This window comes from Microcaecilia unicolor, chromosome 2 (assembly GCF_901765095.1).
Source record: "Microcaecilia unicolor chromosome 2, aMicUni1.1, whole genome shotgun sequence".
Taxonomy (NCBI): Eukaryota; Metazoa; Chordata; class Amphibia; order Gymnophiona; family Siphonopidae; genus Microcaecilia; species Microcaecilia unicolor.
The window spans coordinates 509,061,728-509,087,406 of NC_044032.1; positions in this window are offsets into that span (position 1 = coordinate 509,061,728).

Here is a 25,679-nt window from a genome sequence, read left to right on the forward strand (position 1 = left end):
ATATTACAAAAGTCAAGGTGTCTTACCTAGGGGCCTTTTTATTAAAGTGTGGTAAGTTTTGCACTTTCCGAATGTTTAGAACAAAAAGTAATGCACATTAACTGTAAAGCCTGTGTGATAAATGCAGGGGGTGAGCCCTGCAACTGCCCTGCATTTACTATACACTGCAGAAAGCATATGTGTACTGTGTTATATGCAGTTATCTGCCACTGCATGTAACATGGTATGAGCCCACTGCAAACAGGGCCGGTCTTAACAAGTGCGGGGCCCTATGCAGTCCAATTTGGTGGGGCCCCATCCTAGCCCCGCCCCTATCCTAGCCCCGCCCCCGCCCCACCCATTGATAAGATTATTCAATTTTTAGAAATTTTTTTATTTATGAAATTTCAAATAAAGACAAATGAAGCTAAACTTGTACAGAAAAACTGATTGAAATAATAAGCACAATGCTATCATGAAACCCCCCCTCCCAAGAAATTATTCAGTTCAAGTCCACAATTAGTAGTTCAAATTCTCATAACCCCGGGGGGTCAGAGGTGCGGACACACAATCTCTCCACTGCAAAACACTATACACAAACTTGTGCAAAAACACAGTCAGAACCTTACCAAACCATAACAGCACTAATTCCAAGGACAGGACAAGCTACAACCTTATGCATGGAAAGGCAGAACTGTAATTACACCAGGCTCTAAAACATCAATACACTACCTTGTGGAAAAAAAAAAGGGGCTGCAAATACTACACGCTAGCAGGATACTGTACCTTGATCACACATGAAAAACACATGACACAACAAATATGCAGGCAAAATACTGAATGGAAAGTTACCTCAAGAAGTCAGACTCAGCATGCAGCAATACTAGAAAAATTGAAACTTACATGCAAAATATCACAGATGCACATTTCTAAAAGCTGACATATTCCAATTAATAAATTCTGAATAAAATACTTTTTTTCTACCTTTGTTGTCTGACCATTTAGTTTTTCTATTCGCTTTGGTCCCAGTGTCTTCTGTTTTATGCAGTGTCTTCTTTCCGTTTGATATTTTTTCTCTCACCGTGTCCACCATCCTCCTGTGTCCTTATGTGTTCTGTCTACCATCTGTAGCCCCCTGTCCCTATCCTTTCTCCAGTTTCAGCATCTGCCTTCAAAGTGTTCCGATCCAGCCCTTAAATTCAACAATTTTCCCTCCATCCACATCCAGCATTTCTCCTCTCTCCCCTCCACTCCATTTCCAGCAATTTCTCCTCTCCCTGGGCCCTGCCATCCCATTCAAGTCCATCCTTGGCCCTCTCTGCCCTTCCCTCCTCCATCCACATCCAGCAATTCTCCTCTCTCCCCTCCCCTCCCCTCCATTTCCAGCAATTTCTCCTCTCCCTGGGCCCTGCCATCCCATCCAAGTCCATCCTTGGCCCTCTCTGCCCTTCCCTCCTCCATCCACATCCAGCAATTCTCCCCTCTCCTCCATTTCCAGCAATTTCTCCTCTCCCTGAGCACTGCCATCCCATCCAAGTCCATCCTTGGCCCTCTCTGCCCTTCCCTCCTCCATCCACATCCAGTAATTCTCCCCTCTCCCTTCCCCTCCATCTCCATCAATTTCTCCTCTCCCTGGGCCCTGCCCTCCCATCTGTTCCTCTCTCCCCTGCCCCCCTCCATTCACCCATGTATCCAGCAATTCCCCTCTCTCCCTGAGCCCTGCCATTCCATCCATGTCCCTCTTTCCCCTGCCCGCCCTCTTCTCTCCCCCACGATCGATCATCGATCCCTTTCCTTTTTTGCTTTTAAATTTACCTCCAGTCCGGCAGCGTCAGTGAAAGCGCTCCCAGCCAGTAAAAGCACTTCTCTTCACTGTGTCCCGCCTTCTTCTGACGTCATGACTGGAGGTAAATTTAAAAGCAAAAAAGGAAAGGGATCGATCGTTAGGGAGAGAAGAGGGTGGGCAGTTCGGACGAGCGGCGGCGATCCCCGGGCAGAACTAGGTCAAGGCTGACTGAGGCGCGCCGCGCGGGGCCCCCCTAAGCGCGGGGCCCTATGCGGCCGCCTCGGTCGCCTCGGCCTAAGACCGGCCCTGACTGCAAAAAAAGGTCCAAAGGAGAAGCAAAAATAGTCTAACAGTAATCAGATGGTATCTCAAGCCGGAAAAAAAACAGAAGTTTTTAACAAAACAAAAGGTGACAGGAACCAGTTTCAGTCAACTCCTGCATTAAGGGAATTGCAGTCTCAGGGTGACAATACTGCAAGATTAGTTTTGTGACCTGACCACTGGTTGTTTGAACTTTCATATTCCTCAGTTTTAAGATTGTGACCTTTAGTGACTCACAGCCATCTGGGACTGAAACATTTCCATTTTCTCCCTGAAATTGCAATTCCCTGATGCAGGCATTTTCCAAAATATGGACACATCGGGGGGGGGGGGGGGGGGGGTTGTTGATTGAATAACATTTCTTGTGTTCTGCTATAATGGTCTCTGTCGCTTTTTGTTTGTTGGCACATTTTCCAGAATTTCCAAGTTGGGATATCATTTGACCACTGTAAAGGAAGGAAAAAATTAGAAGGGCATTGGGCACGATCCCCCCCCCCCCCCCCCCCCACTTGCATTACTCCTTATGATCTGATCCTCCAATGCACAACCCAGGCCCCAAAACCCTCTGATGCACAACCTAGGCCCACAATGCTAAACCTGACATCCCCCTGATGCCAAAGTCAACTACCCTGATACAACAACCCCCAAAGTGTCTGCCCCTGACAGAAAACCCCACCCACCCACCCACCCAAGATCTCTACCCTTTTCCTACCCTCTGAAAATCCCACCCCCCCCTGGATTTACATGGAGGTCAGTATTAGTGGGGAAGTGGTCCCAGGTTGCAGCAATCTTTTCCCACTACTGTCTGGGTCAACGCCGTAGCCCTACCCTTATCCCACTTTCTGAACACACCCCCCCAGGACTTACCTGGAGGACAGTATTAGTGGGGAAATGGTCCCAGGCTCTAGCAATCTTTTCCCACTAATGCCTGAGTCAACGCCTTAATCCAAAATAGTGCCAATGACCCCCTAGCAGTAATCTTGTGGTACTACCACTAGGGGGCATTCTTCCATATAAGAATTTGATAGTCAGAAAAAGTACTATCCAGCTTATTTTCAAAATATGGGCGTCTTTCTCTTTTGAAAATAAGCTGGAAAGTCAACATTGATTTAGTGAAGGGAAATCTTGCCTCACTAATCTACTACATTTCTTTGAAGAGGTGAACAAACATCTGGATAAATGTGAGCCGGTTGATATTGTGTATCTGGATTTTCAGAAGGCGTTTGACAAAGTACTTCATGAAAGAATCCAGAGGAAATTGGAGAGTCATGGGATAGGAGGTAGTGTTCTATTGTGGATTAAAAACTGGTTAAAAGATAGAAAACAGAGAGTAGGGTTAAATGGTCAGTATTCTCATTGGAGAAGGGTAGTTAGTGGGGTTCCCCAGGGGTCTGTGCTGGGACTGCTGCTTTTTAACATATTTATAAATGACCTAGAGATGGGAGTAACTAGTGAGGTAATTACATTTGCTGATGACACAAAGTTATTCAAAGTTGTTAAATCACAGGAGGATTGTGAAAAATTACAAGAGGACCTTACGAGACTGGGAGTCTAAATGGCAGATGACGTTTAATGTGAGCAAGTGCAAAGTGATGCATGTGGGAAAGAGGAACCTGAATTATAGCTACGTCATGCAAGGTTCCACGTTAGGAGACACAGACCAAGAAAGGGATCTAGGTGTAGTCGTTGATGATACGTTGAAACCATCTGCTCAGTGTGCTGCTACGGCTAAGAATGCAAATAGAATGTTAGGTATTATTAGGAAAGGAATGTAAAACAAAAATGAGGATGTTATAATGTCTTTGTACCGCTCCATGGTGCGACCGCACCTCGAATATTGTGTCCAATTCTGGTCACCGCATCTCAAAAAAGATATAGTGGAATTAGAAAAGGTACAGAGAAGGGCGACGAAAATGATAAAGGGGATGGGATGACTTCCCTATGAGGAAAGGCTAAAGTGGCTAGGGCTCTTCAGCTTGGAAAAAAGGTGGCTGAGAGGAGATATGATAGAGGTCTATAAAATAACGAGTGGAGTTGAATGGGTAGATGTGAAGCATCTGTTTACGCTTTCCAAAAATACTAGGACTAGGGGGCACGCAATGAAGCTAAGTAGTAAATTTAAAATGAATCAGAGAAAATATTTCTTCACTCAACATGTAATTAAAGTCTGGAATTCGTTGCCAGAGAATGTAGTAAAAGCAATTAGCTTAGCAGGGTTTAAAAAAAGGATTGACTAACTTCCAAAAAGAAAAGTCCATAAGCCATTATTAAAATGGACTTGGGAAAATCCACTGCTTATTTCTAGTATAAGCAGCATAAAATGTATTGCACTGTTTTGTGATCTTACCAGGTCCTTATGACCTGGATTGGCCACTGTTGAAAATAGGATACTGGGGCTCGATGGACCTTCAGTCTGTCTCAGTATGGCAACACTTACGTACTTATGTACTTATGACCCTATGGGGATGACAGGGGATCTGATAATTATGCATCACCATCGGTTAAGCTGATTTTGCTTAACCAATGCAAATAACTAGAGTATGTTCAAATATGATTGCTTTAGCTAGAATGATTATATAATGGATGGATTCCATTTTTACAGAGAAAACCATTATAGATGCTGTACTGAGATGATGAACGCTCTCTAAAGCATTATTGCCATGAAACATGAGATTACATCAAATTTTTTTGACCTTAGTTACATCAGTTGTGGAATAATTCATCGACTGCGAATAACAGTGCTGGAATGTGCAAATAACTTTGTTTCTTACATACAAATGATTAAAGTGATATACAAATGATTTTTAAAAAATCCTGATATTGGCATTAACACCAACCAAAGATTATACTATTGAACCTGAAGTAGCATATACCACCACAACGGTTCATAATATGAAGATTTAAAAAAATGTTTTTATCTTTTCAAAACCTTTTTGAACGTTATGTGTTAGTCTTATGTGATAGTTCTCAATAGCTTTCATAGTAATATATAGTAAATAATAATATAGTAAGTGTAAGCATGGTCCACTCAGTCTGCCCACAAAGGTGACCAGAGTTATATTTGGCACTCTGTGCGGGTTCCACTAGAAAATGGTATAGGATTTCTTTGTGTCTGTTTTAGGCCCCCTTTTACAAAGCCATGTTAGCAGCTGCCGCACAGCAGTGCTGATACAGTCCATTCAAAGTGAATGGGCTGTGTTGGCATTATCACATTGGCAGTCGCCAGTGCGGCTTTGTAAAAGGGGGCCTTATTGATCTATGCCTACAGATATGATTTTAAGCCACTAAAGCACAATCCTGTAGAATAAATTAGATCCAAAGTGGCAGAAGCTTGCAGCGTCTGAGCGCATTGTTTCTTCTCTTGTTCACACCTTGATAGGGAAACAGAAGGGGAGCCAGCCCCACCTGTGTTCTCTGGCCTGATGGGTAAGCATTTGATATGGCTAGATCTAATAGACTCTAATTACATCTTATCTTTCATATTTACTACTGATTAATTGTTATTCATATCCTACTTCCATACCCATCGCTGTTTAACTGTTATTTTTTTTTATTCTGCTAAATTTGAAAAATTGTACTTCTTGCATTGTAACTTACTACAATATTTTTGTAAGCCACTTTGAGCCTGCTATCAGTGGGAAAAGGTGGGATACAAATGTGATAAATAAATAAATAAAATAAATAATAAACCCCAGCTTTGATATTGTCACCAGAGGGAATGAAATGAAATCACTCTGAGTCCAGACTGGAGCGTGACCCCCTCAGCAGCCCCAAGCCCAGAGCCCTCCCATGTGGCTACAGCATTGAGTCAAGAGCACATTGCTGCCTTGGGGAGGAGCCCAGACACCTATGAAGGCCCATCCAGGAGAGGTGATGCAGACCAGGGAGGTCCAGATATAGCTTCAGGATTTTCTGTTGGGAATCGTCACTATCAAGAAAATAGCTCCTTGGTATGGAAGGAGGCAGGTTCTGTGCACTCCAGCTTAAAGCCCCTGGAAGGAGTTACAGGTTTATAATTATTTATTCACTAATTTTTTTTGTTTCCACAAGTAAATGAGTTAGCTCAGAAAACAGAGAGATTGAAAGTCCAAATGTCACACGTTTAAGTTGAATAGACTCATATTACAAGAAAGATGAATGTAACTGTCTTCTTTGAAACATTTACAGACTGAGATGGTAAAAGATTTAACTGCCATTAGACCTAAAAATTAAACTTTAGAAAATGTTGTACAGAGCTGTAATTTGTGTTTATTGAATTTTCCTAAAATGCCAGCCATATCTGCAAGAGAGATATTTAAAAACTATTTATTGGAAGTGATCAATGTTCCTGAGACTAATTTTCCATCATTGTTGGTAGATAATAAGTCTAAACCAAAGGAAGAGCTCCACAGTAACAGGATATGGATTTACCAGCTATAGAGTTTGATAAATTAGATGCTACAAATTTCTGTGCAATGATCTTCCGCTATTTTGGTAGTGACTTTAGCACCATTTTCAGACAGAAAATGGCTCCTAAAATTGTTCTTTAGATATAGAGATAAATTGTTTCATTCCTTTGGAATTTCCATGTTTCCTGATTTGACTAGGAAGACCCAGGAGGAGGAGTAAGCAAGTTCTGGTACTCTGACCCATAGAAGCCGACTTTGTGGGTGCTGTGAGTGCTTGAGCACCCCCAATATTGAGAAAATTCCTTGTTTGTGTCCAAGGAAGGGTTATTTTCACTGAGCTTAGCTCCCCCAATAATTTTGAAAAGTTGGCTCCTATGCTGATGTTGTACAGATAGGGGCAGTATTTTTTCTTAAGATTCCATGCAAATGCAAAATTATCAATCCACTATTAAAGTTGTTTGAACCTTCACATTTGTCAATGTTTCTGACTGCTAAGAGGATTGAACAATCTTCTACCCAAGGGATAAATGCCTCTAGAATTTAATTTTGCTCTCTTAGAATGTAACTGTCCATTAGACATGCTACCTTTTTGTTTTATGTTGTATAATACTTAGATAATTCCTTATTCTCATTTTGGATCCCAAAAACTGAAGGAGTTTAGTGACATGTAAATGAAAATAAAATACCTCGATTATTGTATTGTATTGTATTGTATGATTTTTAATTCCACCTTTAACCAAATAGTACAAAGTAGATTACAATCTCAAGAAGACTACCAATCATGAGGTTAAAACAGAATTACCATTTCAATCAATAATAATATCTGCAGCTGCCAATGAATTAAAGTTGTTGATTTAAAAACAGATATGTTTTAAGTACCTTACAAAAAGACAAATAAGGCATTATTTGGCAAAGTTCAATGGGAATATTACTTCATATTTTAGTACCTTGGAATACAAATGAAAGTTCCCAAATTGATTTCAAGCTCATTTTTTTCATAGAGGGAAAGTCCAATCTCAATCTTTTTCAACTTCTCAAATGATTTCTATTAACTGTAAATAAGAGAAGCCCTCCCGCAGATTCTAGATTTAATCCATAAAAACTCTTTATATACCATGCAGGCATTGAATTGGGATTTTGATTTGAAAAAAATAAACAGATAGAAGAAAGTCTTACACAGAGATGATAGAGTTTTCATGGGTTTGGAAAAATATTCTATTAGAATTTGGTTATTCATTTCTTCATTTTTATCTTTGAGGATTAGACTGACCCTATCTGTCAAGGGAAGGCTTTCATTATTGCCCTTCACAAAAAAAGCAAACAAAAAAAACATATGGGTGATGAGATGATATAGGAAGCAACCTCCTCACTGTAATGAAAGTTTCATTCATTCCCTTGTGTCAAAACAGAGCGTCTACTGCAGTTCTAAGAGAAGCATCAACAGCAGAGAATTGCACCATGTGATACTCAGCCTTTGTGGTTAATATATTGCAGCTGTGCTGCTGGTTAAGTGAAAAGGAAAAATGGCTCATTTTCTATCTGCAGGATCTTAAGAACAAGAGAACTGAATCTTAACAGCATGTACCCTTGAGTACTGAATGCCCGCAGGGAATTTTTGCATAGGCCTGCCATCTGAACCCATTTTAGCTGCTTCTACAGAAATAGTATACAACACATGGCTAAGTATGTTAGAGACAGTTGTAATAACTAAAAGTGGAGACTTCAGCATCTGCTAAGATAGGCTAACTATGTTTGATTATTACAAGTTAAATCAGTTTTGTCACTGACAGTAATTTAATTTATTGTACTCACTTTACTCTGATTCTTATCATCCAGCAAGAAAAGTCTGACAACTAAAGCTTAGTATGAATGCTGAGACCTTTTATCTTATATTCCTAATAGTGAACTTTGTATTAAGAGGCTGATATTGAAGAAAAAAAATATAACCTGCTTATGGTAGGTACTTATTTTCAGCCAAACTTAACATGCTGAATTTTCAGCTGAAAATGCAACTACATTTAAGAGCCCACACCCCAAAGTCATGGCCTCATGGTATAATTGGCTGGTTGCTTGCTTATTGCCAGTGCATTTTTTCTAGCAAACAAGGTGTCGGTACTCAAATGCTAGGCCATCCTTCAAGGGTGGAGAGATCAATGAGGGACCCACCCCACAATAGCCAGGCCCCCTGCAACCAGTCAGAGATCCTATGACAAGGCAGAATTGGTGTGTAGAGCCTGAGCTCTTTCATTAAAACTCGGGGTCCATGGGTGAATTTTAGCAGACAATGGAAAAGGTGCCGGTACTCAGTACCCTCAAGTCCCCCTCAAAAAAAGCCTTGCTTATTGCACCCATTACCTAAGATGAAATGTTGCACTGAGATTTCTGTCAGGTAGCCAGCCTCTGGTCAACTCAGCCATCCATCCACTTAAATGAGTGCAAGGCCTTGACTGGTGGTGGTGGTGGTGGGAAGTGGGGAATGGGGAGGATCTGTGTAAAGATGGCTGTGGAAGGCAATAGTAAACCACTCCATTAATAGTCTGCCAAGAATACATTGCAGAAGTGGCAGCACTCATAAGTCATTCATAACTTAGTTCTTGCACATAGGGAACTATCTTTATCTTTTATAGCTCAATGGGGTAATTCTAAAAGGAGCCATCTAGACTTAGGCTAGAAGTATGCACATAAATACTGTTAATAAATGCATAGGAAAACATGTTACTGACCAATAAATAAATAAATAAATAAATACCATCAACTACTAAAAACATATGTACAAGTGAAAGGAGGTGAAATACAAACTCACATACCCAAGAGGTGTAATCCAAAAGTATCCTCTAATGGTAAAATGTTAAGAGCAAAAAATAAAAATCATTATTAAAGGCACCATGGCTAGGGTAAAATCAATCAGCCAAAAGCACAGTGGGTCCTTTTACCAAGCTGTGGGAAAAAGGGTCCTGCACTGGCAGCAGAGGCCATTTTTCCCACGTGCCAGGGCCCTTTTTTTTGTGCCCGCAGTAGTCCCGAAAGAGTGAGGTAGTGCTGCATGATGAATCTACCCCATCTGTATCAATACTTCCAAGTTGCCAAGTTTATTTATAGGCTTGATATACCACTCACAGGAAGTCCACCGGAGCAGTTTACAATGCAAAATTCAGCAAGTAATAATAAGATCAGAAAAGAATTCAGTGAAGACAAGAAAGAGGAAACTAATGTATAGAAGAGAGGAGTAAGAGGAGCAAGTCATATGAAGTAAGACAGGACACCATCATGTAGGAATGATTGGGCCAGTGGGTAGTGAATCAGAGCAAATATGAAAGTCCTTACTAAACAGGTGAGCCTTAAGTTGTGCCTTAAAGGTCGGTAGAAGTTTCCAGCTAAATGGCCAGGGGAATGTCATTCCAGAGTTGGGGGCCTATTACACTAAATATTCATCTATGCACTGAGGAAAGACAGATCTGATGAAGTGAGGGGACCTGAAGTAGGTGTGCCTGGGAGGAGCAAAGGTCCCCAGGACAGATGGTAAAGATTTATTAAGATAGGTATACAGGTTGGCCTGAGTGGTAATCTTTGTGAAATGAAGGAGCAACTTGTATGAAATTCTGAAAGAGATAGATAACCAAGGCTCTTCATGAATGGGGGGGGGGGGGGGGGGGAGTGATATGATCATACCATGTTACACCACTGAGAAGGCATATGGCTGCATTTTGAACCAGATGCAATTGCTGAATGTCTTAGGAATTCCCTAGAGTACAGCGTTGCAATAGACAAGGCTGGAAAGTACTAAACAATGGAGGAGAACGCGAAGAGCTGAAATGAAAGGAGTGAAGGAGTGGCCTAGTGGTTAGAGCACTGGTCTTGCAATCCAGAGGTGGCCAGTTCAAATCCCACTGTTGCTCTGTGTGATCTTGGGCAAGTCACTTAACCCTCTATTGTCTCAGGTACAAACTTAGATTGTGAGCCCTCCTAGGACAGAGAAATATCCAAAGTACCTGAATGTAACTCACCTTGACCTACTACTGAAAAAGGTGTGGCAAAATCTAAATAAATAATAAACAAGTGTCAAACAGAATAGAGCATCCTTAATTTAAAAAAGCAGTGATGGATAATTTTGGATGGATGAAAGGTCAAATCTTCATCCAGAATAACACTTAAAACTCTAATGGATGGTAAGAAAGTGAGAAGAAATATGGCAAACTAGGGAGTGAGAACCAGAGTAAGAGAGCTACACATTTCCCATGATTAAGCACAATTGCACCCTGGAATCATCACAAAACACATCATCACCAAGCAACTCCATTGCACCACAGTCCCTCCTATGAGCCGTCACCAAATCATTGACTCACAAAGCCCCACAGAAAGGAAAGGAAAAGGCCAATTTAAAAAGAATCATTTCATACTCTGAAAAACAGTTGGCTCTGGATGCAGAGAATGGATGAAGCAACCTCAACTGCAAAATTGGTAATTGAGTGCAGGGCTATGCTGCCCCACGCAGATAACCTTGCAACAACTTCTGCACTACAAAAGAGGAGATAGGATCAACCTTCCCCTGTAATTTGCAGAAGAACTGGATGCTAGCAACAATCTACACCACTGAATTCCCAGACCATTGAACCTGCAAAGCGAAAGCCAGGAAGTCTACAATTACAAACATTCCTCTAAGTTGAAGAGCCAGGTAGTGCCATAAATCCCACAAAAAAATAATTTCCTAAAACTGACTGACTTGCTCCAGTCCCAGCTCACTCCACAGTCGACCTCACTGATCCACCCACTTGCCCAGGCAAGGGAAGCCCCCCTCTAGCCACTCAATGCCTGGCTGGGGTCATTTCCTCCAACCAATTGTCAACGTTCTGAAAACCCCATGCATCAGACTTATCCTTCATTAATGCCTTCCTAAATTGCTTATTGTAGTTGAGCCAGGCCCAACCACCAAAAGTTCTATACGCCTGCAAAATCAGATCGGAATAAAGGATCAATCTCGGATATAAAGCAGATTGAGACTCACCCAACATAAATATGAAACACAAGAATTCAGTTAGATTTAAGAACCTGAGATTTCTTCTTGGAACCCTCATCTTTACTCTCTCCACCTTTCTTGCTTTCCCCTTTCCTCCATCATCCTTAGCTCTTAAAGAAAAAAGGTCCACATATTTCCCTAACTTCTGAGACACCTGACAATCCAATGAAGCAATAGCACAAAGTGTATGCCACCGATGGGAAATTTGGGCAGCCCCCTGCATCTTGAGAACTGATACCCAAATTAAGAGGATCCACAGAAACACTAGACCCTGCACACACACTAGACAAACTGCCCACATTCTCATCAGAAGAAGAAGAGGAAGAGGACTCCAAGGACTCTGAAGAATCCAATTCCCAAACAGGTAAAGGGCTAGCCCCAAACTTCCAATGGATTCTCTTTTCCATATCCAACTGCTTGACAATTCATCTCTAATTCTTTATAAAGCTTATATTCCACAATTTCTTCTGCAACTGTTTAGCACCTTCCCCCAGCCCTCTCCTTACCCACCCCTCTGGATCCCCCTTCCAAATTTGCTAACATATGGTCCAACACCCTCTCACCCTTAGACTTATCCATTTGAAGGCTGGTGGACTCATCCTTAGTGGAAGCCTCAGGAACTGCTACCTGACAGGTCCAGGTAACAGGTTCTACCCTTATGGAACTCAATTCCCCCATTCATGCTTAACCGCATATGCATGTATATATCTAGTTATGCTAGTATTCTATAATGGAACATGGGCACTTACTTTCCTTCATAAAATAGGTTATCAAAGATGATCTATAGATGCCTAATTCTAGGCACCTCTGATAGAATTGTCCTCTATGAAGGAATGATACAGTTTAGGGGGTGAAGAACTTTTGTGCATGAAAAAAGAGCAGGACTTGGGTGTGATCTTATGTGATGATCTTAAGATGACCATACAGGTAGAAAAGGAATGACATAAGCCAGAAGGATGCTTGGCTGCATAGGGAGAGGAATAGCCAACAGGGAAAAAAAAAGGTGATAGTGTCTCTGTGTAAGTTTCTGGTGAGATTTATTTTAGAGTATTGTGTACAGTTCTGGAGACTGCACCTTCAAAAATATATAACCAAAAGAAGTTGGTCCGGGGATGGTTACTAAAATGGTCAGTGGTCTTCATCATAAAGCAAAGAGGGACAGACTTAAAGATCTCAATATGTATACTTTTGAAGAAATCGAGAGAGGAGAGATATGATGGAGATGTACAAATACCTTAGTGGCATAAACGCACAGGAGGCGAGTCTCTTTCAACTGAAAGGAAGCTCTGGAATGAGGAGGCATAGGATAGGTGAAAGGGGACAGACTCAGGAGTAACCTGAGGAAATACTTCTTTATAGAAAGGGTGGTGATTGGGTGGAATGATCTCCTGGTGGAGGTGGTGGAGACAAAAACTGTATCTGACATCAAGAAAGCTTGGAACAAGTACATAAGATCTCTAAGGGAAAGAAAAGGATAGTAGATTGCATTGACGGGTAGACTGGATAGGCCATATGGCCTGTCTTGTCTGAAGAGAAGGTGAGCCCTCAGGTCCCGCAAGGCCCCGAAGGACCTCAGAGGACAGCCGTGTAACCACAAGTCTTCACCCGCGGCGACCGCTGTTCACCGAGGGTTGAGCCCCCAGCTGCAGGCGGCCAACGGGACTTCCGGAACCGCGGGGTTGACAAACTGACCCAATACTGGAACCAGGAGCCAGGAGGGCAGGAGGAAAACAAAGGAGTCCAAAACAGGCAACAGGTCAGGGCAGGCAGCTCACAGCGTAGTCAAAACAGGCAATAGGTCAGGGCAGGCAGCTCACAGCGTAGTCGAAACAGGCAAAAGGTCAAGGCAGGCAGCTAGCAGAGAAGTCCAAAAACAATGCAAAGGTCAAAAGGAAAACGAACTGAAAACTGGAACACACGGAGACTGGCCTCGGGAAACAGAACCTGAAGCAATGTCCTATCTCAGGCCTGCTCCTTAATACTGTCCGCACTCAACCACCCAGCCCCAGCCAACATGGCCGGCCAATCAGAACCCGGTTACTGACTGAATCCTTCTGATTGGCTCTGTCCGACCTCCCAGGCGGGACTACAGCACCGGCCTCCCAATCTAACTCCTCTGAGGCGGAGCTTCGGGTTCCCGCACCCAAAAGTGAAGGAGATGCCGGCCATCGCGTCTCGGCGCCATTCTCCCCACTGGCACGAGTACGGACCCCATAGCCGGCGATCGAGAGCCTGGCAGCCGCGATCGCCGGCCCACAGCCTCGGCCCCGGACTGGGCGGCGAGCCCCGGCTCTCCGCGGCGGCCTCAAGAAGGCCGGCCCTCGCCGCGATGGACACCGACTCCTGCTTCCAGCGGAGGAGCAGCCGGAGGGAGCGACGGATGTGACATGGCCTTTATCTGCCATCATTTTCTATGTGTCTATGTTTCTATGTTTCTTAACTTACATAGCACCCTTTCCCATTGTTATGCCCCCTTTTAAGATCCATGTGAAAACACTTATGCGCCCTGTTATAGAATAGTGCCTAAGTGTAGTTCTGCATGCATCTGCCATTTTGGGGCCTTTTTGGCACTTTGCTGCCATTATAACACTTTTCCGTGCTGAAAAATTGGCACAGGAATAGTGCATAACGCTAGGCACCACACAGAGAATTCTCTTGACAAAGTTTATGGCTGGTGTAACTGTGGGTATGTAAATGTAAGGCATACTATGACAGGGTTATGCTAATATTCTGCCATGATAGAATAGGCTGTAACCACATGGTATCAGAATACCTAAATGGAGGTGCCCACATAGAAAATTATCCCCCCCATAATGACTTATCAGATGAGAGGGAAAATAGGACATTTCTTATATTTTTCAAACTTGTTATGTGTAACAGTTTATAGTAACATACCAAGTAATACACTTGTACAGAAAAGCATATTCCCCCGAATTCTATAAAAGTCACCAAAAATTGTGCTTGCAAATTTGGGAACGCGCCCAATTTGCATGCACAATTTACTTGAATAATGAGCCAATTAGTGCTAATTGGCTTTTTAACAATTATTGGCACTAATTAGAATCAATTAAGATATATGCATGTAAATTTAGGCATGTGATCCAGGCCTAAATTTTATGTGCATTCTGAAAAAGGTGCATGGACATGGAAGGGTCATGGGCGGTTCGAGGTAGATCATGAGCATGGTTTTGGGTTGCACATGTAATTATAGAATAAGGGGGTTGCACATGTAAATTTATCATTAATGCAATTTTTTTACGCACGACCCCCTGGACTTAAGCGCTATTTTATAAACCGCACCTAAGTTTAGGTGCAGGCTATAGAATATAGCTTTTTTTTTTATCAGCACCAATTTTTAGCCACAATTTAAAGAATTCACCCTGTTATGCTAAAGAATATATTTACAACAATATCAAAGAGAAGGAAATATACATAATACATACATTGCTCCAGTCCACGACATTGGAGACAAGAAGGATAATGGGAGAAATAAAGGGAAAAAAAGAACAACCAAAATTCAAAATAGGGCATTTCTGTGAACAAATCACCACTCTCCTTTCAGTATAACATGATATAAATGCACAGAAGGCTGCCCAACTTCTGCAGCTTCTTGTGTTCAGCCTAGCTTTTCGATTTTCAATGCCATCAAAATGTTTTCTTTTTGTCAGGGTTTATATTCTACCCATATTCCAAATGGGATTTGCAAATGATTCATTCTTACTCCACATGAATCCATATTTGAAAAGACTAGTACTTTATCTTCACCATCTCTGACAGCGCCTTTACATAGACAAAATATGTGGCTGCACTGTGCTATATTTATTTTTGCCACTTTGGAAAAACAGCTTTCAAAAAGAAAAAAAAATATCTTTAAAGGAGAACTGCATAATTCAAAGACCTACAAAAGTCATGTTGCTCTTATATTGAGTTTCTAGAATTTTGATGCAAACTCCACCCACTCTTCTTATTCCACGTGGCGCAAGAGAGAGAATACTGGGTTTCCCTTATTACAGTGGCTAGGCTAAGAAGTGATGCTTTAAAAATGACCAATATTTTCCAGTCAGCATTCCATAGGACAGTCTGCATATATATATTTCAATATCTCAGCTATGTTACTAAAGACACATCAACAGATGGCTGGTTCTTATTAGGGATGGACTGTTTGCAACAACCTGGAAAATGTCTAAGACAGAGGTGGGCAACCACAGTCCTTGAGGGCCACAATCCAGTCAAGTTTTCAAGATTTTCACAATGAAAAATGTATACAATAGAAGCAATACATGCAAATCAATCTCATGCATACTCATTGTGGAAATCTTGAAAACCCGACTAGGTTATTTATTTAACAAAATTTATTGCCCTCACATCGTAACATCTGTGCAGTTTACAATAAAAAAAAATGTAATCATGATCACAAACATCATTAAAACAAATAGACATTACAACCATATAAAATCCTCAAGGACCATAGTTGCCCATCTCTGGTCTAAAGACATATAGAGGTGTATTTTCAAAGTACTTAGAGGTACAAAGTTACATAGGAGGAGTAGCCTACTGGTTAATGCAGTGGACTTTGATCCAGGGGAACTGAGTTTAATTCCCACTGCAGCTCCTTGTGACTCTGGGCAAGTCACTTAACCCTCCATTGCCCCTGGTACAAAGTAAGTACCTGAATATATGTAAACCACTTTGAATGTAGTTGCAAAAACCTCAGAAAGGCAGTATATCAAGCCCCATTTCCCCCTTTTTGAAAGAAAAAAAAACACTTGAAAGTATCATAAAACAGCATTTGGATTAAAATCTTCTCAAAATGTTCAAATTGCTATTTCCGAAACCTGTTTTGCAAATGTCTATCTATGCAATTCATCTACAGTGCATCCAAATCACAAAGGGGGTGTGTTGGGGCATTTTAAAGACGGGATTAGGGCGGGTTTAGGGTATGTCTAACACTTGGACATTTAACAGCCATAATTGAACAAAATGAAAACACCCAGGGTGAAAATATAAATGCTTGGGTCTAGACCTGTTTTTAGAATGAATAAGACACAAAAAGGTGGCCCAAATGACCACTGCAGGGAATCAAAGATGACCCCCCTTTACTCCCCCAGTGATCACTAACCCCCTCCTACCCACTAAAAATGTGAATAAAATAGTATTTGCCAGGCTCCATGACAGCCTCAGATATTATAGCCAGGTCTATTAGAACAACATGCAGGTCCCTGGTGTAGTCTAGTGGTCTGTGCAGTGCACTGTAGACAGGTGGACCCTGACCCACACTTCCCCTTAACTGTTTCACTTGTGGTGGAAACTGTGAGCCCTCCACAACTCACAACTCAGAGGGAGGAAGGCAGGGAGGTGGGGTCTGGAACTCGGAGCGAGGGAGGGGGATCTGCAAATCGGAGGGAGGGAGGCAGGGAGGTGGGGTCTGGAACTCAGAGAGTGAGAGGGAGGGGTCTGGAACTCGGAGGGGGTCTGGAATTCGGAGGGGGGTCTGGAACTGGGGGGGGAGGGGGTCTGGAACTGGGGGGAGGGGACGAGAGGGGAGGAATGCACCACCTGTACAAAAACTAAATCAAAAAACGGGGGGGACGTCCCTGGAACTGGGAGGAAAGGAGGGAGGGAAGGGGGAAGACGACCCAGGAACACAGAGGGGGAACACTGGAACTGGGTGGGAGGGGGGCCCCAGGCACACACACTCTTTCTCTCACAGACACACACTCGCACACAGTCTCACTCTGTCACACACACACACTCGCAAATTCACTCTCTCTTTCACACAGTCACTCACACACACACTCTCTCAAACATACACACTCTGAGGAAAACCTTGCTAGCGCCCGTTTCATTTGTGTCTGAAACAGGCCTTTTCTACTAGTAATATATAAATTTCTGGTTTCAACGGGACTATGTTTAGTTTGCTTACACAATTGCTTCGCAAACCAGGGAATTTAAATTTTCTCTCCATCATGCCCCCTACCTGTCAGATGGTGTAAATCAGTTCTTAGCAAAGGGGCAGGAGTGTCGATCCTCCCTTCTGCAGTACAGCAGTGGCGTCACGAGGGCAGCTGACACCCGGGGCGGGTCGCCGCTGCGCACCCCCCCCCCCCCGGGTGCAGCGCGACGCACCCTCCCCCCTCCGTAACGCAACACCCCCCCCGCCCCGCCCGCGAGAACATACCTGGAAGGCGGTGAGGGGCGAGTGGGAGGGCCAATTCGCCGAGAGCACGCCGCTGGGGGGGTGTCGGCGCCTCGCTGGTTCCTTGCTCTCTCTGCCCCGGAACAGGAAGTAACCTGTTCTGGGGCAGAGAGAGCAAGGAACCAGTGAGGCGCCGACACCTCCCAGCGGCGTGCACCCGGGGCGGACCGCCCCACCGCCCCCCCCTTCCTACGCCACTGCAGTACAGACCAGTTTTTCCTTTTTCTCCCGAGTTTTAAGGGTTTCTATCTTAGGGCTAGGGGTTTTCCTACTGAGACCCTGCTCCCTAAAGGGGGGTTTGCAGACTGCCTTATTATAGTATGCATGAATAGTGAATGCATGCACGCACTATCAAGAAAAGGGTGCATCCCTCTTTGACCTATTTGAAAAGAGTATGACAAGGAAAATTGACACAAAACAAATTTTCTGGATTCCATCCCTAGTTCTTATTCAGAAAAAAAAAAACTTGACTCAGAACTAGGTGTGAGACAGTATAGGAGATAGGTTGTTAATATATTACTATGAAATCTGCATTTTCATGTTACACATTTAGGGGCTCATTTTTAAAACAGAAAAACATCCAAAAAGTGGCACAAAGTGACAGATGGGCGTTTTTTGTCCAAAACATCTAAACTACTATTTTCAAAACCCACTTTTAAGATGTTTTTCTATGCAGTATGTCCAAATCATAAGGGGGCATGTGATGGGCAGGATTTGGGCATTCCCAAAACTTGGACTTTTTTCTGCCATAATGGGACAAAGGAAAAACATGCAGGGCTAAAAGATATTTTGATCTAGACCTTTTTCAATCACAACTAAGTCACAAAAAGGTACCCTAAATAACCATATGACCACTGGAGAAATTAATGCATGACCCTACCCCTTACTCCCCCAGTGATCACTGACCCCCTTCTACCTCCCAAAGATGTGAAAGAAACAGTACATACCAGCCTTTATGACAGCTTCAAATGTTATGGCCAGTCCTATTAGAGCAGCAAGCAGGTCGTTGGAGTAGCTTAGTGGTCAGTACTATGTACTGAGGACCCATGCCCATATACCACTGTAACTGGAACACTTGTGGTAGAAAGTGTGAGCACCCCAAATCCCTCAAAATACCAACAGAACCCACATATATGTGACACCTGCAGACATAAGGGCTATTGTAGTGGTGTACAGTTGGGTACAGTGGGTTTTGGAGTGCTCACCATACAATCTAAGAGGGTAATGGTCAGTGCTGAATAGTAACTAAGTAAATGCAACTAATTATTGTACTTAAGCAGAATTTTTGTTACTTTTACCTGTAAAGGAGTACGGGAGAACATTTGTTACTTTTACTGAAGTGATAATTTCACCAATTTTTACTGCTTGTACTCAGTTACATCTGATCCTTGCAGTTAAAAGTAAAAAGTAAATGCAACAGTGAGATGTAAATGATGATTCCACAGTAAACCAAACGAAACAGCTAAATTGGGAACAGGATTTCGCTACTGCAAACCTCGTCACGCAGTGTTTCATTTCATCTTAAATTCTGCTGTTCAGGAAACAGCCAAAGAGAACAGTGGAGTTATCTGTGTTTGTTGAAATAGTTACTGTCTCCAGCCATACAGAACATTGATGAACAGTAGTGTACTGAAGGTGGGGCAGTGGGGACGGTCCGCCCCAGGTGCATGCTGCAGGAGGGGTGCAGGGAGCAGCCATGTGGCTGTTAGCTCTGCCAGTTCCCTACTCCCTTTGCTATTACTTCCTGTTCCAGGGCAGAGGGCGCAGGGAACCTGCAGAGCCAACAGCTGCATGGCTGCTCCCAGCACCACAGCAGGGGGGGGGGGGAGGCTTGGAGGTGATGCGCCTGGGGGGAGACGGTGATGTGCCAGGGGGACGCTGCACCCAGGGAGGATGGACGACGCTGTACCCAGGGGAGGGTGGGTGCACAGCGGTGAACCACCCCGGGTTGCAGCTGAACAAGGAATGCCACTGATGATGAGCTGGGTCACTTTGAAGTGGAACTGAAGCTGACGCAGATAAACAGACATATATGTCTCAGACTGTTGCCCATCCCATGGAAAATGAGAAGTTTGTTACAAGGGGGGTCAGCAGGACATGTGCTGTCTGAAGCAAGATGTAGAAGTCTTGTGGAGAAGGGGAGGTCAAGAAAGGGCTTGCACAAGCCCAGGGAGGAGGAGGAGGAGGTAAAGGGACCAATAGGGACAGAACCTGCCATCAGGTAGTAGGGGGTGGTCCCAGAGGGTAGTCCTCGATTGGCGGGAAAGGTCATACCCAGCTGACCTCTCAGGACAGAGATAGTAAGAATGATCAGGAAATAACAGAAAGGTAGACAAAAGAGCCAAGCTTGGCTGAGAAAGAGAGGAGGTCTTTGCAGGAGAATAGACCACTAGTAACAGACTTTAAACAAACAATGCATTGCTCGTATATCTTTGCAGAACAACAGTAAAGGTATTAAACACATTTTAGGACCACACTATAAACTAGTGTAAGGCTGTTGGGGGACAGCATGACGATGATAATGAAGATAAAGATGAAGAATCAAGTAATGAATTAGACAGCACTACATTTAATGCAGATACTGACAATAATGACAATAAAGTACTCTTTGCTATAAGGAAGTCAAATGTTTCAGAGATTCCCTTGATCAAAGCCTGCAGACCCAGGAGAAGATATCAGTAATACTGCAACCTGGCTTGATTTTAAGATACCTTTTATCAGACTGAATAATCCACTTTCTGCTAGTGCAATTGTTAAACCTTTTTATCTGTGCTGGATTAATGACTCACAAGCACAGTTGCATGAGTGACAGTCATCTTCAAAAATTTAGGGCCCTGTTTACTAATCTGTGTTAAGGGCGTGCTATCATGCTTAGCGCACGCTAAACGCTAAAGACACTCATATAGTGCACCTTAGTAAACAGGCTCTTAGTTTTACTAATTTCAAAGTGGATTGGATTGTAGAGCAATAAAGTTGTTGGGATAAAAACATTAACAATAGTTGCATTCATTGTAGTTGTAATACACTTTTAACTCAAAAAGTATATTAGACAATAACTTGTTTTACTTTCACTTAAGTACATTTTAAATGTGTTCTTCACTGTACTTTTACTTAAGTATTAAAATGTACATTTATTTTTACTTTTACTTAAGTACTTTGACCTAGTACTTTGCACAATAGTTGCAACGGTAAAAGATGTCCCAATGACTTATTTTTGTGTATTTTTCCATTGGGCATTTTATTTTTCAAAAATGGTCACATAGGTAGAATGCACTGAGCACAAAATGTCTTCAAAACATGTAGGAAATGGCCATGTTCAAAACAATAAGAGAGAGTTTTTCAGCTTCAAAAATGCTATGTTCGTCACTTGATTTTTAGAAGCTTTCAGCAAAACATCCAAATTCAGATTTAGACATCATATCAAGAATGTATTTATTTTTTTATTTTTGTTACATTTGTACCCCGCACTTTCCCACTCATGGCAGTGCCTCTTCACACCACTTTCATAGTCTATAGGAGGCACAAACACATTTTTAATAGCACAATGGAAATTTACTTACCCAAGAACATTTTTTTTCATATCTATTGCAAAGTAGTTTAAAAAAATATCAATTTGCTTTTGTCTCTAGGCAACATATGACAACTCAAAATGAATTTTCTAAGAAACCCATAACATCAAAATGTAGACAGTTTTCATATCCACAGTTTACTAGTTTAAATTTATCAAGTACACATCACTTAAATTTTCCAGAATATTTTAGTAAGATACAGTGTATCTAACAAATAAAATCATATGAGGTACCGTGCAGGTCAGAACAACAGTCCATTGAACCCACTACTATTCTGTCTCTCACAGTGGACTGTTGTTCATACCTAGAGATTAGAGGTACAGATCCTTATGTCTAACTGCTAAATAGTTGTTAATGAACCCATTCTCCATAAATGTATCCATACATTTTTTAAGCTATATACATTATCAACATTACAGTCCCTCTCTCTTCTGGGTTGAACAAAGAAATTGAGTGGCACTCAAAGTATTAAACTGATTGGTCTAAGAAATATAGCTCACTAATTGGTAGGAAATGAACATGAGATACGCTTCCCTGTTATAAAAATAATATCTAAAAACAAACAAAAAACACTCACCATGTTCTTTCTTTTTGGATCCTGTTTATCTCTGAAGCAGATATAAGATCACAAACATGGATTCATGTGGATGGATAGTGATATAAAGTTATGGAAAATTTGTAAATGAACAAAAATCACAAAAATGCACTCTGAGCACTGCTGGAAGGATTTTCATCATATTGAAAAGTGAACCTATGATTATAATTAAATAAAGGTGAAGTGAATCCAAAATGATTTGTTTTTACACCTCATGAACCTTTTCATAGTTGGTTATTCTGGAACTTTGAAGAATACTGCTCATTTCTTCATCAAGCCTTTGAACAGCATCCATTCTAATATTTTCATGGGGTCCTAATGGACCTCTTAAATGATCGAGCTGCCAGCTAGGAACCAAGTACATCCTTTCAGCGTACTGCATTGCCGATAAAGCTCGTGATCAGCGGCAAAGTAAAACTTAGCAAGGGTCCAATAAAACCGCCAGACTGCGTAACCAGCTTCTTCTTTGTTTTTAAGAGGTATCCTTTGTGTAATAAGGGGTTAAATATAGGGAAGAAAAAAAGAAAACAACTTTAGAGTGTTTTTTTTTTGTTTTTATACTTACCTGGAAGGGCCTGGGGCGCTGCTGGACCAGTTCTGGGCTAGGGGCTCTCGATAAGAGCGCTGCGAAGGCCAGAGGGGTTGTGATGGGCCTGTTTGTTTTTGGGGTCCGTCGGGTCCGTTGTTGGCCGATTTCGGGAGACAGCACCAGTTTTTATTGACTCCTGGGGACAATTGGGTACGTCCCCGGGAGTAAAAGAAAGATCTGAGGCAGTGCGGTGGGGCCTGGGTCGTCCCGACGGCATTGCGCTTCTTTGGGGCCGTTTTCGGGCCATTGACGGGGTAGCGCGGGTTGCTGCGGGGAGCAGCGCTGTTGTTGGTGAGCGTCCGACATCACGTCGGGACGCTGAAGATGTGGAGGAGCGCAGGAGGTGGGGAAAATGGCCGGCGAGAAGGGAGCTGTGCAGGCGGGTGCATGAGGCGGCGAGCCTCATGCACTAATCGGGAACACGCCTGCTCGCGTTTTGCTGGAGCTCCGGCGAGGCCTAGAAGCCTGGGCCTCGATTTTTGACCGGAGTTCCAGCAAAATGGCGGTTTTTGGGGCCATTTTCTTATTTTTGCTCCGTTTTCGCCCCAGGACCAGCGGGACCGGAACCGAGGGCAGGCGTTTGGTGAGGGAAAAATCCTGGATCAGGTAAGGGGTCACTTGACCCAAAATGTTAATCGGTTGATTTTAAAAATGTGTAAATTGCGTTTTTTATTTTTAAAAATTCGGGGTTTTGAGTTTTTTAAATTTGGTTTTCAGTTTTGGGGTCGGGGAATTTTTGGGGATTTTTGTGGCGGGTTAGATTTTGAATTTGAATATTTTTAGTGGGGGTTTTTGGTAGGGTGCTGTTTAAAGGGGTTCTGAAAGAGTTAATTTTTTTTATTCGACGGGATAGGTTTATAGGGGGGAGTTTGAATTTTTGGGATATTTTTTGAATTTTTTTGGGATTTTTAAAAGGGGTTTTGGGGGAAAATAGTGAGGTATGGGTTAAAAAGGGTTAAATTTAAATTTGGAAATTACAGCTAGATAGGGAATGAAAGGGTTAGTGAATATGGGAATTTTGGGGTAGATTGGAAAATGTTTAATTGGGTTTTTATTTTAATTATTGATTTCCCATTATTTTCTATGGGAAATCAGTAATTAAAATGGAGATTTAGCACTGCTGGCCAAGATTCCGCCGGTCAGCAGTGAAGCTCGGAATGTTGAGGGAGATGGCTGATTGGTTGGAAAGGGCCTGGAATGTGACTGAAAGCTCCGTATCCCTGGTTACGGAGTCATTGGCGGTTGGCAGAAAGAGTTGGGACAGCGAGGAGAGCAGATGTGTGTTGGTGGAGTGGATTTTGTGTGAGGTAGAGGAAAGATAGTTAGAGTAAATTGGATTTGGGAAGGGTGGTGATTAGTAAAAAGGGAGTTCAGTGGAATATTATATTAAGTAAAAGTGGTTGTTTTATCATTTAATAGTTTAGGGGAATTTTAGGAAAGTTAGGATTTAAGTTAGAATTGGAAATATAATTGTTGGGGTGGAGATTATTGGGAATTAATTGAATGTGTGATTTAAAGTGTTGGAATTTATATTTTGAATGTTTTGAATGATATAATATAGGTTAAGTGGTATCTAATAAGTTTATAAATTAAGAAGTGATTGATTGCATTGGAGTGTGATTGAAAAGAATCTATGATCCTGAAATCTTGCGTCACTCCTTCAGTAGTATAGGACATAAAGAAAAACATTAGCATAGGGGATCTAGCATAGGAAAATTTAATTATTTTGATTTTAAAGCTAGTTGACCCAGTCTTTCTAAATAAAGATCCCTTTAGTAAGGAACATCCTAAAATATATGTAAGAAGCTAGGGTTTTTCTCCTATTTAAGTTATTTAAGATAGGTTTAGGAAGAAGATACAGAGGACGCTGCATTATCTGAGAAAAAAACAACGGGCCCCCACGCAAGAAAGACCTTTGGTGTGAAGAAAGAAGTGAGACTGAGAGACGCTCTGAAAGGAAAGTGACTTTCAAATAGGAAAGAAAGAGGGTAGAAAAGAGAGGTACTTACCTGGATCTGACGGGAGGAAGGGTGATTCTGAAAAATAAAAGGAAGTCAACCCAAAGTATCAATTCTTGGAAGTTTGGGAAAATTGAGAAAACATTATTTCACATTTCTTTTAGAAAGTAATAATTATTCTGAAAATACTTATCTGATATCTTGTAACTGGGAGGTGAAAGGTTAACCTGTTGATAACAAAAACACAAGTTAAAATAAACCTGACATTGCTGTAGCATAACAGTTGAATATTGTAGCATAAATAAGGGGTCTTAATTTAGAGTGTGAAAGAGTTATATTTCATTGTTTTGTTTAACTTTTAGCTTGAATAAAACCAATTTATTGTAAATACCAAGGCTTGCTTCTTTCAAATCTGACCGAGCCTAACAAATTAGTTTTTTTCCTCCCATTTCTAGCCTAGACTTGGGACGAGGATAGTGAACTGTGTCCTGTCCCTTTGCTCCAGGGTGGGTGACATTCTCCTGGCTCGACTACAGGAAAAAGGGGAACTCTGTCACCTGAAAGCTGAAGATCAAGCTTCCCGGAGCAGGGGGTCCGGATTACATTTGTCCCCAAGACTCTTTACTTCATGCCTTTATGAATGAATGAATGAATGAATGAATGAATGAATGATTGATTGATTATACCAGTAAGTAGGGAGCTTTTTGTTGTTTTTTTTTTTGTATTCTTTTTAATCTTTTGGTTTAAATAGGATTAACTTTGACCATTGTTCGCCCACAGTTTGTGTTTGCATGTTTGTATTTTAGCCTTGGGGCTCCCTTTGTGCCCTGTGACTGAAAATATATATAATAGTCCATAATATATAGCCCACATAATAGGTGGCAGTAGGGGCCCACACGCTAATGAAAAAAAATAGTGCATAGCTATTAATAGTGAGAATAGAAAAATCGGCTATTGTAGCAGTAAAAATGGCCTTAGCGTGCAGCAGTGGTGAAGTCACAGGTGGGCTTTAGTGGGTCCAGGCCCACTCACTTTGGACTTAGGCTCACCCAGTAGGAGTACACCTCAAAAGCACCGCCAGGTTATGATGCCAGGGGGAGCATAGGTGCATGCGCGCCCTGCATAAGCGAGATGGACCACCATGGCCTTCAGAAGTCTGTTTGGGGGAGCGACCATTCCCCTGATGTCCCACCTAACTATGTGTCTGGCACACCTAAGATGTAGCTAGTGGGGATCGCCAAGCCCCACCAGCGGAAAACTTCCAACTCTCCCTCCCACATACGT